Source organism: Chrysemys picta, chromosome 10 (assembly GCF_011386835.1).
Source record: "Chrysemys picta bellii isolate R12L10 chromosome 10, ASM1138683v2, whole genome shotgun sequence".
In the NCBI taxonomy this organism is placed as follows: Eukaryota; Metazoa; Chordata; order Testudines; family Emydidae; genus Chrysemys; species Chrysemys picta.
Window position 1 is genome coordinate 42,483,407 of NC_088800.1, and position 13,466 is coordinate 42,496,872.

At 46.2% G+C, this 13,466-nt stretch overlaps 1 protein-coding gene across 18 annotated transcripts in view; it reads right to left on the reverse strand.

The window, feature by feature from the left end:
• CPEB1 (cytoplasmic polyadenylation element binding protein 1) overlaps positions 1–13,466 on the reverse strand; it is a 74,328-nt gene that overhangs the window by 25,478 nt on the left and 35,384 nt on the right. The window lies entirely within an intron of this gene.

Here is a 13,466-nt window from a genome sequence, read left to right on the forward strand (position 1 = left end):
TATTTTAACCCAGGAGTCAGATTCTGATACTAAATGATAAATGGCTGACCACCTCCAGCCCTGCAGTGACTTGTCTGCCACACTGATTCAGGGTATTCTCCACTCAACTTCACTTTCCATTCCACCCTTTTCTATTCATACTCCATGGAGGAGAGCATTTTAGCAGGAGGGAGGCTATGCAGTCCTGTGGCTCTCTAAAAGGATAACTCTGCTGGCTGCACCTGACAGCTGCCTCTCCAGAACTGGCAGCAGCTCAGCCATCACATCACCTGTGAGTCAGCTGTTTTGTCACTTACAGGTCCAGCCACATTAGGAAGACAAAGGAGTCCAGGGACTCAGTTACACATCAAAACAAGGAGTTTTTACCTATGAAAGCTTATGCCCAAATAAATCTGTTAACCTTTAAGGTGCCACCAGACTCCTTGTTGTTTTTGTGGATACAGACTAACATGGCTACCCCCGATACAGTTACACATCAAGATATGCAATGCAGAGGAGACCAAGTGTGTTCTAACTAATGCCCCTAATCAAGCTCAAGTCCACTAATGTGGGCTGAGTGATACATGCCACCAATCCTGTCACTTGGTTAGCTGGTACTTGCCCTTAATAGGTCTCCACACCAGACAAACGGAGCCCCAAAAGCATTCGTGGCTGCTCCCAGCATCTCAGCTCAGTTCTGAAAGTGCTTTTGTCACAGCAGAGACACAGGAAGACTATGCCCCTTCCCCATTGACTCTGCATTGGGGAGGCTCAGGAATACCTGCTACAGCCTCCCTAGAGGAAATTCCCTTCCATTTGTCCTTTTTCTGTGCAGAGACCCATTCACTCCCAGATATTTGGGGACAGACTTGAGAAATCTCACACGCCTAGGGTCATGCAAGTATACCCTGACTGCAACCCTTTTGGAGCCTCCCCCTTGTGCAGAGCATGCAATGAATCCCTTTGCAACAGTGTTGTAAAGACAAGCGTGGATCCTGGTCCATCTGATCCTGGGCAGTCAGGTGGGCAGTCTGTAAAAGGAGCCAACTACGGGGGAGGGGGGGGGACTTGTCTGTCTGAACAGACCAGCTATAGTTGCTCTTCTGCTGGCAGTGCATGTGTGTCATTCCCCACCAATTGGCTTTAGCCCGACTGGCACAGCTGTGACCATTCTGCAGGATCATGCAATATATGGCCTAGTTATGCCAAACTAACAGCAGCCTATTATGGCCAGGTGCAATGCAGCATAATGCAAAGAGCTGAAGTCTGTTTGCTGCAGCAAACAATCTGAACCCACCAATCCTATTTAAATCATGGATAGTGGAAGAAGCACGTCATAGCGCCCATCCCTGTCTGCTGATACAGCAGTGATTTGTGGCTTCTGGTAACAGACTGGTCTGGTACACACCCCAACATAAATCTTTTAATGGTTCTCAATGAAGGCCTGAGAGGCCAGGTACAGGGCTTCCTCCACAGGTTTACCATGTTATAGTGACCAGGTTGCACATAGACTTACCTCTGCTTGCTTCAGGCACCAGGGCTAGTGCACCAAGATTGGATGGTTTTTCACCAAGATCTGTGCTAAGAATTTCCCTGAAATAATTCCTGGCCTGTACTGTACAGTCCAGGCTATATGATCAGTGGGCCCTTCTGGCTCTGGAAGTGTGCATTCCACCTCTTGTGAGCTTGAGACAAGCGTGCAGCAGTGTGGTCCCACCAGGTGTCAGAACTGGGAGTAACTGTCCAAGTGGAAAGGAGTTTGGACAAGGCAATGCAAGACTTCAGCCCCAGTACAAAAGAGTGTTTGAGAAGCTGAGCTCCATGCTATGCTGCCACCCTCAGTACTGGCAATGCAGAGCAGACAGATTAGGGAGCTTGATCTGTAAGCGTTAACAGGCCAGGGCTGTTCAGAGCTACTGGAGCAAGCTCAGAATGCAGAGGTTCTCCTCCACCAGATTACAGGCTAGTTCAACTTTGAGACGCCATGAAGCCTGCCAGTCAGTCTACACCCTATAAAGTTGCACCAATAGCAGAACTTGGCTATGTCACTGCCCCCAAAAATCACAAAGTACCTCAGGTTCTGTGATCAACAGGTGCATTCACAGTGGACTGACTACTACTTGCACACCTATGCAGCTACAATGGCAAATCACTGGCATACATCAGGACAAGGGACTGCGCAAGCATTCATACCATCATCATGCCAAACCTTGCTCTGAGCAGGGTGAGGCAGCGATAAAGTTCTCTACCCTAGCAGATGAGCCATTACCATCTCCAAATGGCACTGCACTGGTACAGACCAATGGCAGGGTCAGCACTAACAGCAGCTACATCTTACCAGGACGGCTTTAAGACACCAATGCAGCAGAGACCGTATAGAGAAAGAAGCTCTTGAAGGAGGGTTTTCTGTGCTACGTGCTTTCACAAATTTACCTATTGTGCAAAATCAGACTAAATGACATCTCACCTGAACTGGAACCCAACCAGCAGATCTGATATCACCGGTATGTTCACTCAAGCACCTATGTATTTTGCTGCAATAGGTTTCCTGTTATCAGGGCCGGCTCCAGGGTTTTTGCTGCCGCAAGCGGTTGGGGGGGGGGGGGGGGGGGTCGTCGCTATCGATCAGTGGCAGTTCCACTGCGCCACTTTCTTCTTCGGTGGCAGGTCCGTCCCTCCGCCAAATTTCTGCCGAAGAGTCTGACGTGCTTTCCCTTGGCCGCCCCAAGCACCTGCTTGCTCAGCTGGTGCCTGGAGCCGGCCCTGCCTGTTACATCAATGCAAGTCAGTCAAATGACTGGTCTCAAAAGAGGAGGGGGTTAAGATTGCAGGTTTTAGGCATAGCAGGACTGAATTCAGTTTCCATTGGAAGAAGGCACTGACAAAGCCACCATCAACACTTTTAGCATGTGTATGCATATTAGACATGATTTGCTTCTGTTAAGAATCCAAGATGGCATCATGAGTGCAGTTGGCAGCTACCGGACACTAGTCTAAACTTGTTTGATAGTCAGAACTGACTTTGACCAGCCCTGTAACTGGACAGCCAAACATGTTCAAGGAATTGTTTAATGCCTCATTAGGTATTTGTGCTTACAATGTTTTAGAACAGCGCTAATGTAGGTATTACTGGTGGGATGGGGCAAGTGCTTGTGCAAGGCTGTTTACAGAAGTGCAGCTGCAGCACAGAACCCCATAGCGAGGGAAGATGTGGATTCCAACATTCTCAGGACTAATGGTCCTTCCTTTCAGCACTACTACAGTGTTGGTCCCTGTGCATGCAGCAAAGTCACTACATGGGGCTCACTCTCACTGCAGCAGTGTAAGCAAGCCCAGGTTAATAGAGATGTGTTGCATCAGTGCTAAGTCTGCACCAGTATAATTGCACCTAAGTAGACATGGCCTCCATCTAGAACTTGAAAGAGGTAGCTGCTGGGCTAAAAGGGTGGGGGAAGGCAGTTAATTTTTCAATGCTTGCTGCAGGTGGTCTTAAGACTTCAGTCAAGATCTGTATGAACTAAGCACCAACAAGAGGACAAAAAATTTGTTCCTCCTTGTTCATGGTGGGTAAAGATTTCCTTATTTTCCCCCCAGGGTTACTGGAATGATCTCAGTGTCTCCCTTTCACTAAAACCCAAAGAAGGGCTCATTTACGATACTACAGTAATAGTACTAGAGAACTCTGACAAGCTAGACCTCTTTCCGAATCCAGATAAACCTAGAGAGCTTATTCTAGCCCGTAAAAGCAGCAAAGAGTCCCATGGCACCTTATAGACTAACAGACATATTGGAGCATGAGCTTTCATGGGTGAATACCCACTTCGTCAGATGCAAGTATCGGCATCCGATGAAGTGGGTATTCAACCACGAAAGCTCATGCGCCAATACATCTGTTAGTCTATAAGGTGCCACGGGACACTCTGCTGCTTTTACAGATCCAGACTAATACAGCTACTCCTCTGATACTATTCTAGCCTGGTGTCAACACAACTTCATCTGCCAAATGCATGGTAATACACATCGAAAGAGTTCCCATCCACTACTACACATTGCTTATTTCAGAGTCAGCTGTACTTACTTGGAAAGGCCTGGGGGACACTGCCAACAGTTTGATTAAACTTAAGGTGCAGTAGCTGTCAAGAAAGCAAATGTAGAGAGATGCATAACAAGTGGGATGGAGAATACCAGAAATAATATGCCATTGTATCTGCTGGTGGTAGGTCCTTGCTTTGGATACAGAGTTCAACTTTTGCAACCCATATCTCAAGACATAGCAGACAAAGACTTTGATATCCCATACATTTCTCTGCTTATCTAGACTCCATTCCTACCAGTGGGTTGTGTCTTGGCTTTGCAATTGAATAATGACAAGACAGGAGGCTTAGCTCCTCCAGGAAGACCAACAGTTGCTTCTTAAACTAGAAGACAATGTGTTTCTAACAGCATTAAGTGGTCAACAATGGTCACTGGACTGATCTTGCGCATTCAGTTAGTGGATAGTCCAGGAAGGTGAGCTTGAATACTTGACAGGATCAGGAATCCAACTTCTGGATCCCTGCTAGCCATCCCTGCTATTGGGATTAACATCCTCCTACAGGTGTTTATGGCAGTTTGCTTTAGTGGATTTCCAGAGCAACACAACATGCAGTACCTTCCTACCAGAGGCTGGGTCTGCCAACACCTGTATATCTAGGCTTCAGTTCAGGAAACATCCCTATTAAAAACAGCATGTAAGCACATGCTTCAGCGCTTTTCTGCACGGGGGCTGTAGCTGGAAGGGTCTGACAATTGTACAAGTTGAAGACCAATCTGCTGCTTTGCAGATCTCTTCGGATGCAAAAGGTTTTAGTCCAGGAAATCATGACCTGGCGATAAGCTTCTATTTTTGTCTTGTATGCCTCAGCACAACCACCTAGCATTCAATGCATTAGAGGTCTCTTCTGTATTGCCCAGTAGTTTTTTAAAAAAAAAGCATCAAACCTTCATATATTTTTCTTAAATTCAGTCAGACTAACAGCTATGGGAGTCTGCATGTCCCAGGGTTGAAGAGGTTTGCTTTTTTTGCAGGAAGGAGAACCCTGAACTCTGTGGAACAGCAGTAGCTTTTAGAACCAAGGCTGGGTAGAAAGGCAGCTCTACCTGCTCACTATGGAAGGTCCTGTTCTGAGATACCATAGTCCACATCCCCAGCTCACACCCCACATGTGGAAGTGACAGCTGCCAGAAAGGCCCCATAAGCAGACTGCTGTGCCACTACTGTTGAGATGCAAAGATGGGACTGGAATTCAATCCCTCAAGGGTTGTGCTGCTGAGCCAGTAGCAGACAGCTGAAGTCTCTTCCCCAAGCTACTGGTGTAAGAGTATTGGCTGCTCCTAGGCACACAAGATGGATACCTAAAGCTGGCAACAAGGGGAACACTAACTGGCTTTTTGGCAGGCTTGTCTGCTCCCTCTGGCTCTGGGGGAAGGGAGACTGCTGTATGTCCTGGAACAAGTTCCCCCAAAACCCAGATCAGCAGAGATTGCCACAGCGGGGAGCACTGAACCTCCAGGGATGCACTTAATGTGATGTCCGTTACCTAAGCCCCTTCTTAACGAGCAAGAATTTTCCTACACTGTGTCTACACACTGCCACCTATTGCTGTGGTATCTGAGTGTCTTCCAGGTAGAGTCAAGAGCTAGAATCACAGGACTGGAAGGGACCTTGAGAGGTTATATAGTCCAGTCCTTGGCACCTCTCCCAATCAAATTTTATCCTGTAAAGGGTAGGGTTTGATTTTTTCTGGATCCACTGATTAAGATAAGTTACTTTTGTTGGTTGGTTGGGCAGCAGGGGAGGAGGCCAGCTCTTAGCAGGACAGAGATTGGAGATTCTTTTTATTGAAGAGGACTCAGACTTTAGGTCAGAAGGGACCATCGTGATCTAGTCTGACCATCTGCACGGCACAGGTCACAGAACCTCACCCACAGACTCCTGTGACAGACCCCTAATCTCTGCTGAGTTACTGAAGTCCTCAAATCATGGTTTAAATTAGGGCTGTTGATTAATTGCAGTTAACTCATATGCTTAACTCAAAAACTAAATTGTGATTTTGAAAAATTGCGGTTTTAATCACTTAATGGAATATCAATTGAAAACATAGAAAAACCATCCAAAGTATTTAATAAGTTTCATCTATTGTATTCTGTATTGTAATTGAAAATCAGTGTATTTTTATTTCAAATATTTGCACTATAAAAATAGTAGTTTTCAATTCACCCAGTACAAGTACTGTAGTGCAATCTTTATCATGAAAATTCTACATTTGTAAGTTGCACTATGTACAAAAAACTGCATTCAAAAATAAAACCATGTAAAACTTCAGAGCCTGCGAGTCCACTAAATCCTACTTCTCATTCAGCCAATTGTTCAGCCAAAAGTTTGTTTAAATTTACAGGAGAACGCGGCCCTCTTATTTACAAAGTCACCAGAAAGTGAGCACAGGCATTTGCATGACACTATTGTAGCCAGCATTGCAAGGTATTTATGTGCCGTATATGCTAAACATTTGTATGCCCCATCATGTTTTGCCCACCATTCCAGAGGACATGCTTCCATGTTGATGATGCTTGTTAAAGTATTAAATTAAATTTGTGACTGAACTCTTTGTGGGAAAATTGTACATCCCCTGCTCTGTTTTACCTGCATTCTGCCATATATTTCATGTTATAGCAGTCTCGGATGATGACCCAGCACATGTTTGTTTTAAGAACACTTTTGCTGCAGATCTGACAAAACACAAAAGGTACTAATGTGAGATTTCTAAAGATAGCTACAGCACTCGACGCAAGGCTTAAGAATCTGAAGTGCCTTCCAAAGTCTGAAAGGGATGAGGTGTGGAGCATACTTTCAGAATTCTTAAAAGAGCAACACTCCGATGCAGAAACTACAGAACCTGAACCACCAGAAAAGAAAATCAACCTTCTGCTGGTGGCATCTGACTCATGATGATGAAAGCAAACATATGCCCGTCCACACTGCTTTTGGATGGTTATCGAGCAGAACCAGTCATCAGCATGGATGCATGGCCCCTGGGATGGAGGTTGAAGCATGAAGGGACATGAATCTTTAGCGCACCTGCCACAAATATCTTGCAACGCTGGCTACGACAGTGCTATGCAAATGCCTGTGCTCACTTTCTGGTGACATTATAAATAAGAAGAGGGCAGCATTATCTCCTGTAAATGTAAACAAACTTGTCTGAGCAATTGGCCGAACGAGAAGTAGGACTGAGTGGACTAGCAGGCTCTGAAGTTTTACATGGTTTTATTTTTGAATGCAGTTTTTTGTACATAATTCTACATTTGTAAGTTGCACTTTCATGATCAAGAGATTGCATTACAGTACTTGTACTGGGTGAATTGAAAACTACTTTTTTTTTACAGTGCAAATACTTGTAATCAAAAAATCAGAAGATTAGGATTGGAGGAGACCTCAGGAGGTCATCTAGTCCAACCCCCTCCTCAAAGGAGGACCAACACCAACTAAATCGTTCCACCAAAATATAAAGTGAGCACTGTACACTTTGTATTCTGTGTTGTAAATGAAATGTATTTGAAAATTTAGAACACATTCAAAAATATTTAAATAAATGGTATTCTATTGTTTACAGTGCAATTAATCACAATTTTTTTAATTGCTTGACAGCCCTAGTTTAAATACTTCAAGTTACACAGAATCCACCATTTACACTAGTTTAAACCTGCAAGTGACCCATGCCCCACGCTGCAAAGGAAGGCAAAAAACCCCAGGGTCTCTGCCAATCTGACTGGATGGAAAGTTCTTTTCTGACCCCCTATATGGCAATCAGTTAGACCCCGAGCATGTGGGCAAGACCCACCAGGCAGACACCCGAGTAAGAATCCCCTGTAGCGACTCAGAGCCCTCCCCATCTAGTGTTCCATCTCCAGCCAAGAATGACTGGCAATGAGACCCAGTCAACTGCAGCACAGGGGGAAGCCCAGTTGTGGGAGAGGCAAACCCTGATGGGAGAGAAGACTTGTCTAGAGACTGGGAATGGGTCAGAGCCATCGAAGGGCTTCCGGAAGGGGACCTATTAATGGAACAAGCCCAGTTTCTTCTCTGAAGAGAGAGGACAGTGTATATAAGCAAGCATTCGGGAAGATAGTAGGGCACTCCTCTTTACCAGGGGACAACCAAGGAAACAAAGCAGTGTCTGAAATGGATAAAAGGAAACTATGCATAGTCAAACTATGGAACGCACTGCTACAAGAGGCCAAGAGTTTATTTTAATCCTGCTAATCAGCCATATGGATAACATCTAGTTATATAAACTAGACTAAAAGAAGACGGACCCTATGATACAGGGCATAAGCAACCACTGCTAACAGCGTTTAAGAATGTTTCTCCATGGACTAGTCACTTTGTCCATCTGGAGTCAGATGTACTTTTTAGAGCTAGAGAGCAGATACTGGAATAGATGGGTCATTGCCAGTATTGCCATACTGGATCAGACCATTCATACTCATGCCAGGTACTCAGTTAACAGCATACAGGCTTCATACCATCCAGTGAGAGCAGAGAGACTGAGCACATGTTAAACCTCCCATCAGAGGCTTGCAGCCCAATTGGGATCCCACAGGACTTACTGCCATAATAGCAGGAGAGGGTAAAATGTACTTTGTTATGGTCAGGATTGCGTGGAGGAACAAATAAAAACCAGACTGCAGTAATTTGTGGGAAAACAAAGTCTCAGTTTTTCAAATAGAATTTCAACAAGTATTAAAACCTTTATTTTTCTTAAATTTAGGACAGGGATGGAGATTTGATGTTTATTATGACAGGAGTTAAATATTTTTACATGGTTTAAGCAAGATTTATTTTATTCTTTTAGTAGTAAAAATTATATCTGAAATCCATTATATATTAGCCAACTGTGGTTCTTTTAAGTAGTGGGAGAAGCTGTGTCTCATGATCTAAGGTTTGTGTGGGTGGAAGCAGGATTTAAAAGGTAGTCCCTTGCAGGGCTCTACCTCACATCTCCTTGTGTGCTACTGTCATCTATTATGCAGGCATACAAACTAAACCAGCACTTTAGGCTCCTTCCTCCACGGTCCCTTTACCTCCCCCAAGGAGAAACAGGTGCCCTGGATGCTAGGAATACTGCATATTTATGGTTATTAAATTGGGAAGGGAATACTGCATTACAGGAGATTCTTAGCTGGAAGCATCCAAGGCCTGCATTTATTTCCATGAGAACAGGTTTCTGGGACTTGAGTCAATATTCCTAGTCTGACAGACAGTTTTAGTGGCAGCAGTGGGTTTAGTGTTCTTCTCCTGCCACAAGACAGCAATTAAATCCTATAGCCAATAGATGCAGCAATTCTGGACTGCGGCAGCCGCTACCTCTAGTAGAGGCTCTCCCCAGGCAAGACAGCAGCTTCAGGAGCGGAGGGTGCTCCTTGGCAGAGAGGCAAAGTTTCTTTCACCCTCTCAAAGGCGGATTGTCTCCTCTACAATGTAGTAGAGTCAGCAGGAAAATGCACTGCAAGCCCCATGTCCTGGGCCTGAGCAGCTTCCCAGCCCCTGGGGAGGCATGAAGCAGCAGTCTGACTGCAAGAGAAAACTCCTTGGTATTGCAAAACAAAAGCAGCATTTTTGCCTAGTCTGCTGTGTCTGGCATAATGGGGCCCTGACCCAGACTGGGTCCCTGTACACAGCTGCAATATAAAGCATATCTGTGCATCAGTTCCACAGGAGGCACAAGGTGACACCTGTATAGTTTCCCTATTGCCAGATATTCCTTTTCAGAAAAGGTACAGCCAGCACCTGGCAGGGGCTGTATGCAGATTTAGGGAAGTCCTGCAGATTAGAGTGCCCGAATTCCAGCTCATCAATGCTCAAGCACTGGCACTGCAGGAAACCAAATCAGCAATCATAATTTTAGACCGATTGTTAATTTTTTGCACTTCCACCCTCCTGGCCAGCTCCTTGTGGATTTATACAGCTGAGTCACTGCTAGAACTGTCCCAACTGCAGTTTGCTGGAAGCACCTGCTCCTCCCAGCCAGGCTCTAGAGACAGACAACCCAATGCCGAGTCCAGTGCCTCTGCAGTCAGGATTTCCTGATTCTGATCACCCCTGGCTCAGTGCTGAAATGCCAGCTGCAGCACCGAGTGACTGAGGAAGCCAGCTGGGAATCAATACCTGCATCACTGTAGTGCCAGAGATTACGGACAGGCACTAGACTGGCATTCACATGCTGCTTTCTGCCTTTGCTACACAAGGCATGGCCAGGCAATACCAGCTGACCATACCTGCTGGCCCCTCTGAAAACTTGAAGGTCTCAAGCGGGGAAACACCCCCCATGCCCACCCCTCACACAAACAGAAAAGAAATTTCACGTGGCACTTCCCAAAATGTTCCAGACCCAGTCTGAATCCCCCCCACCCCTACCTCCCACAAAGCTTTTCATGGCAACTCCCTGGTCCTAGGGAGGGAGGGAGGGATGGACGAGACTGCAGATGTGGAGGTGCAAACAATGGAACAGCTGCACACCAATGCCAGCATTTCACTTCTTGAGCCAAGCATATGCCATACCCACAGCAAGGCAAGCCATGGTCGCCCATTCAAGTGCCACTTCTGCCTTTCCATTTAGTCTCCCATTTCCCTCTGCCCTGCTTTGTGCAGGATGCACAGCAGTTAGATGGAGAATGTAGCCAGCACATTCTGCAGGGGTGGAAAGACTATGGTGACTGCAATGGCACTGCCAACAAATGGCTCTGGGTATATGAACATGGGTCCTGTAGACCATGCACTCCCCCCCCGGTGTAGATGGCAAGTTTGACCCATGTGGGTCAATCTATGCACTGTCAAAACAAACTCCCTTCCCCTAGATTACAGGGGTAGAAGCCTCACAATGGATAGTGATTGGGTGGCAGGAGGAATGCAAGCCTTAATTTTGTGTGCTCAGCCTCAAACAGGGTGTTTCACCTCTGCAAGATGCTTAACCCTTGCATTCAGGAGGCCTGTGCTCCTGAGTATTTTAGTATCACAAGTATTTAGTTCTTCACTGCCATCTGTTCCACTGAGCTTCGTGAGCTATTGAGGAACTCACATATATGTGATGCACTAGAGCTGTGGGTAGTTCAGTGCCCCATTTGTGAAGGATACGTTCTACAGACACCAAAATAATTAAGTGGAAGGTCAGGAAGGTCACTGGAGTACCCCAGACTAGTTTCCAGTTGAATTTTCTATTGATTCAGAGGCTATTTTGCTCTGCACAGTCTGAATTCATATGAAGTCCCTAGTGGAGGTGTGATCTGTGTTGCATAAATATCCAGTTTTTTAAATTTGCTGCTTCCTCAACATGCAATTCAGAGTTTTAAGCCTTCCACAGATCAATGTACCATTTCATCCCACTTAATAGCAGAGAGCTGCCATACAAGTATCAGTAGCTAGTGAGAATGGAGGCTGTGTCAAAACGGCCAGGCAAGATGTTGGCTGAGAAGGAACATCTGAGACTGCTACAGCTGATCATGTGGGGCCCAGAGCAGCAGCAAGAGGCAGTCACACAACTGCTTTGCATTGCCATTGTGCATTATGTCTTATACACATTATGGCTATAACAATACTAGAAAGTACTCAGACCCCGGATGTTGCTGACTTGGTTACAACTGCAGGGGTGCCGAAAGCCATTTAACAAACTGTAAACCCTGTATCTGATAGAAACCACTTCAATCCAAGGGGTGTAGCAGCACCCTCAGTTCCAGCATATATGTACAACTGCTGTTCACAGGGCCTTAGTTAATCCAGATTCAGTACCCAGTCGCCTATCAGAGACACTTCCCAAAATGTTGTATGCTATTAATTATCTAAGGCTGCTGCTCCTTTCAGCTCCGATTAAGAACTCACATTTCTCCCACCACCATTTTGGAGGACTGTTTGAGTGATTGAAAGTCAGCCAACAGCTCCCTATTCCCAGCTTCACTGGCAAGCGCAAGGTAGGAGAAGATCAGGCACAACTGCAGCCTGGGAAGAACAGTCCCTTGTTCGGTGCGACATGGAGCATTTACAGGGTCACCAGGGGAAGCCAGCTGGATTTTTTGGATTGCACAGGAGGGCAGGAATCCAAGCCTATTGGAGTGCCAATAGCTCCTAGGAAGACCCCTCAACAGGAAGTTCTTTCCAGGGGTCTTTGCATAAGCCTGTTTAACACTCATTGCTCCCTCCCTACGTGGCTACATTGCTTCTGCAACAGTCACCTGACAAGTCCCACGCCCAGCCATGGGAGGAAGCTGCATGAGGTACCATGCAGACCAGTTTTGCAGTATCTGAAGTGACATTCGGTGCTGCCCCTGGCAGACTGTGACCCACTGCTATAACCAAGTGACAGGCATTAGTCAGTGGGAAGGAAATTGGGAGCTTTGGCATGAAGCTTGCCAGCAGAGCAGCCGGCAACACTTCACATCACTGCTACCTTCCCTGAGCAGGGTCACTTCCACTCCTCCAGAACCACCCCAGAATGGCCACCCCCATGAAGAGTGAGAGAAGACACTGCAACCCACAGTCCTATCAGTACCTGCTATGTGCCTGGGGCCTTTATGTCACCCCCATCAATGCACAAAGATGCACTAGCCTTTTAACAAAGCAGCAGGTTGCTTCTATAAAAAGGAGGAGTTTCTGTAGCAACCAGGCTGAACTTGTGCAAACTCTGCTGAAGCAGGAGATATTTCCATGGACTGATACTTCAGTGAATGTAACACCATCTGTGAGATTGTTCTTTCCAGATCTTTATTATAAAGGACCTGAAAGATGAGTCCACATCCCCCTCTTGCACCCTACCCAACCACACCACAAGGATGCCACTAAATCCTGGTCTAGAAAACTGAGTGGTACAGCATTGTTCTTCACTTCAGTTTCTATAGAGAAAACCAGCGCCCAGATCTAGAGCACTCCATACTGCTGGTGCTCTGAGCTAGATCCCAGCTGAAAGCCAGGGTGAACAGCATTTGGAAGGGGGAAGGGCAAAACAAGAAGCCACTACTTTGCTGCCATGCCTTCACTCTGCTAGTGGGGGAGAGACTAACTCTTGCAGACCAAGTGCCATTCCCCAGAACAGGATTTGTTTTAGTTTGAGAATGGAGAGAGTCCTGCTGAGCCCTTTTACAGAGCTGGGAACCTTCTGGTTGAGTTTGGTACTTGGAGCTCAGTCTGCACCCCCACCACACCCCATATGCAGCGTGTAGGCAGCAGACCCAGAGAGTGCAACACCCCAAGCTTGTGTGCTACAGCAGCATTTGCTGCCAGGCAGGGGGTCCCTCTGTAAGCATGCAGCTCTCTTCCTGTAGAGAGGCCACTTTCTGCCAGCACACCCTATTTTGCCCAGGTAGCAATTTGCTAGTAGATTTATCTGAAGTGGAGCGAGTTTAACGCCACTTCCACACTGCAGTGGAGTTCTCAGTGTAGGCGTTTAGCTCAATCTTCA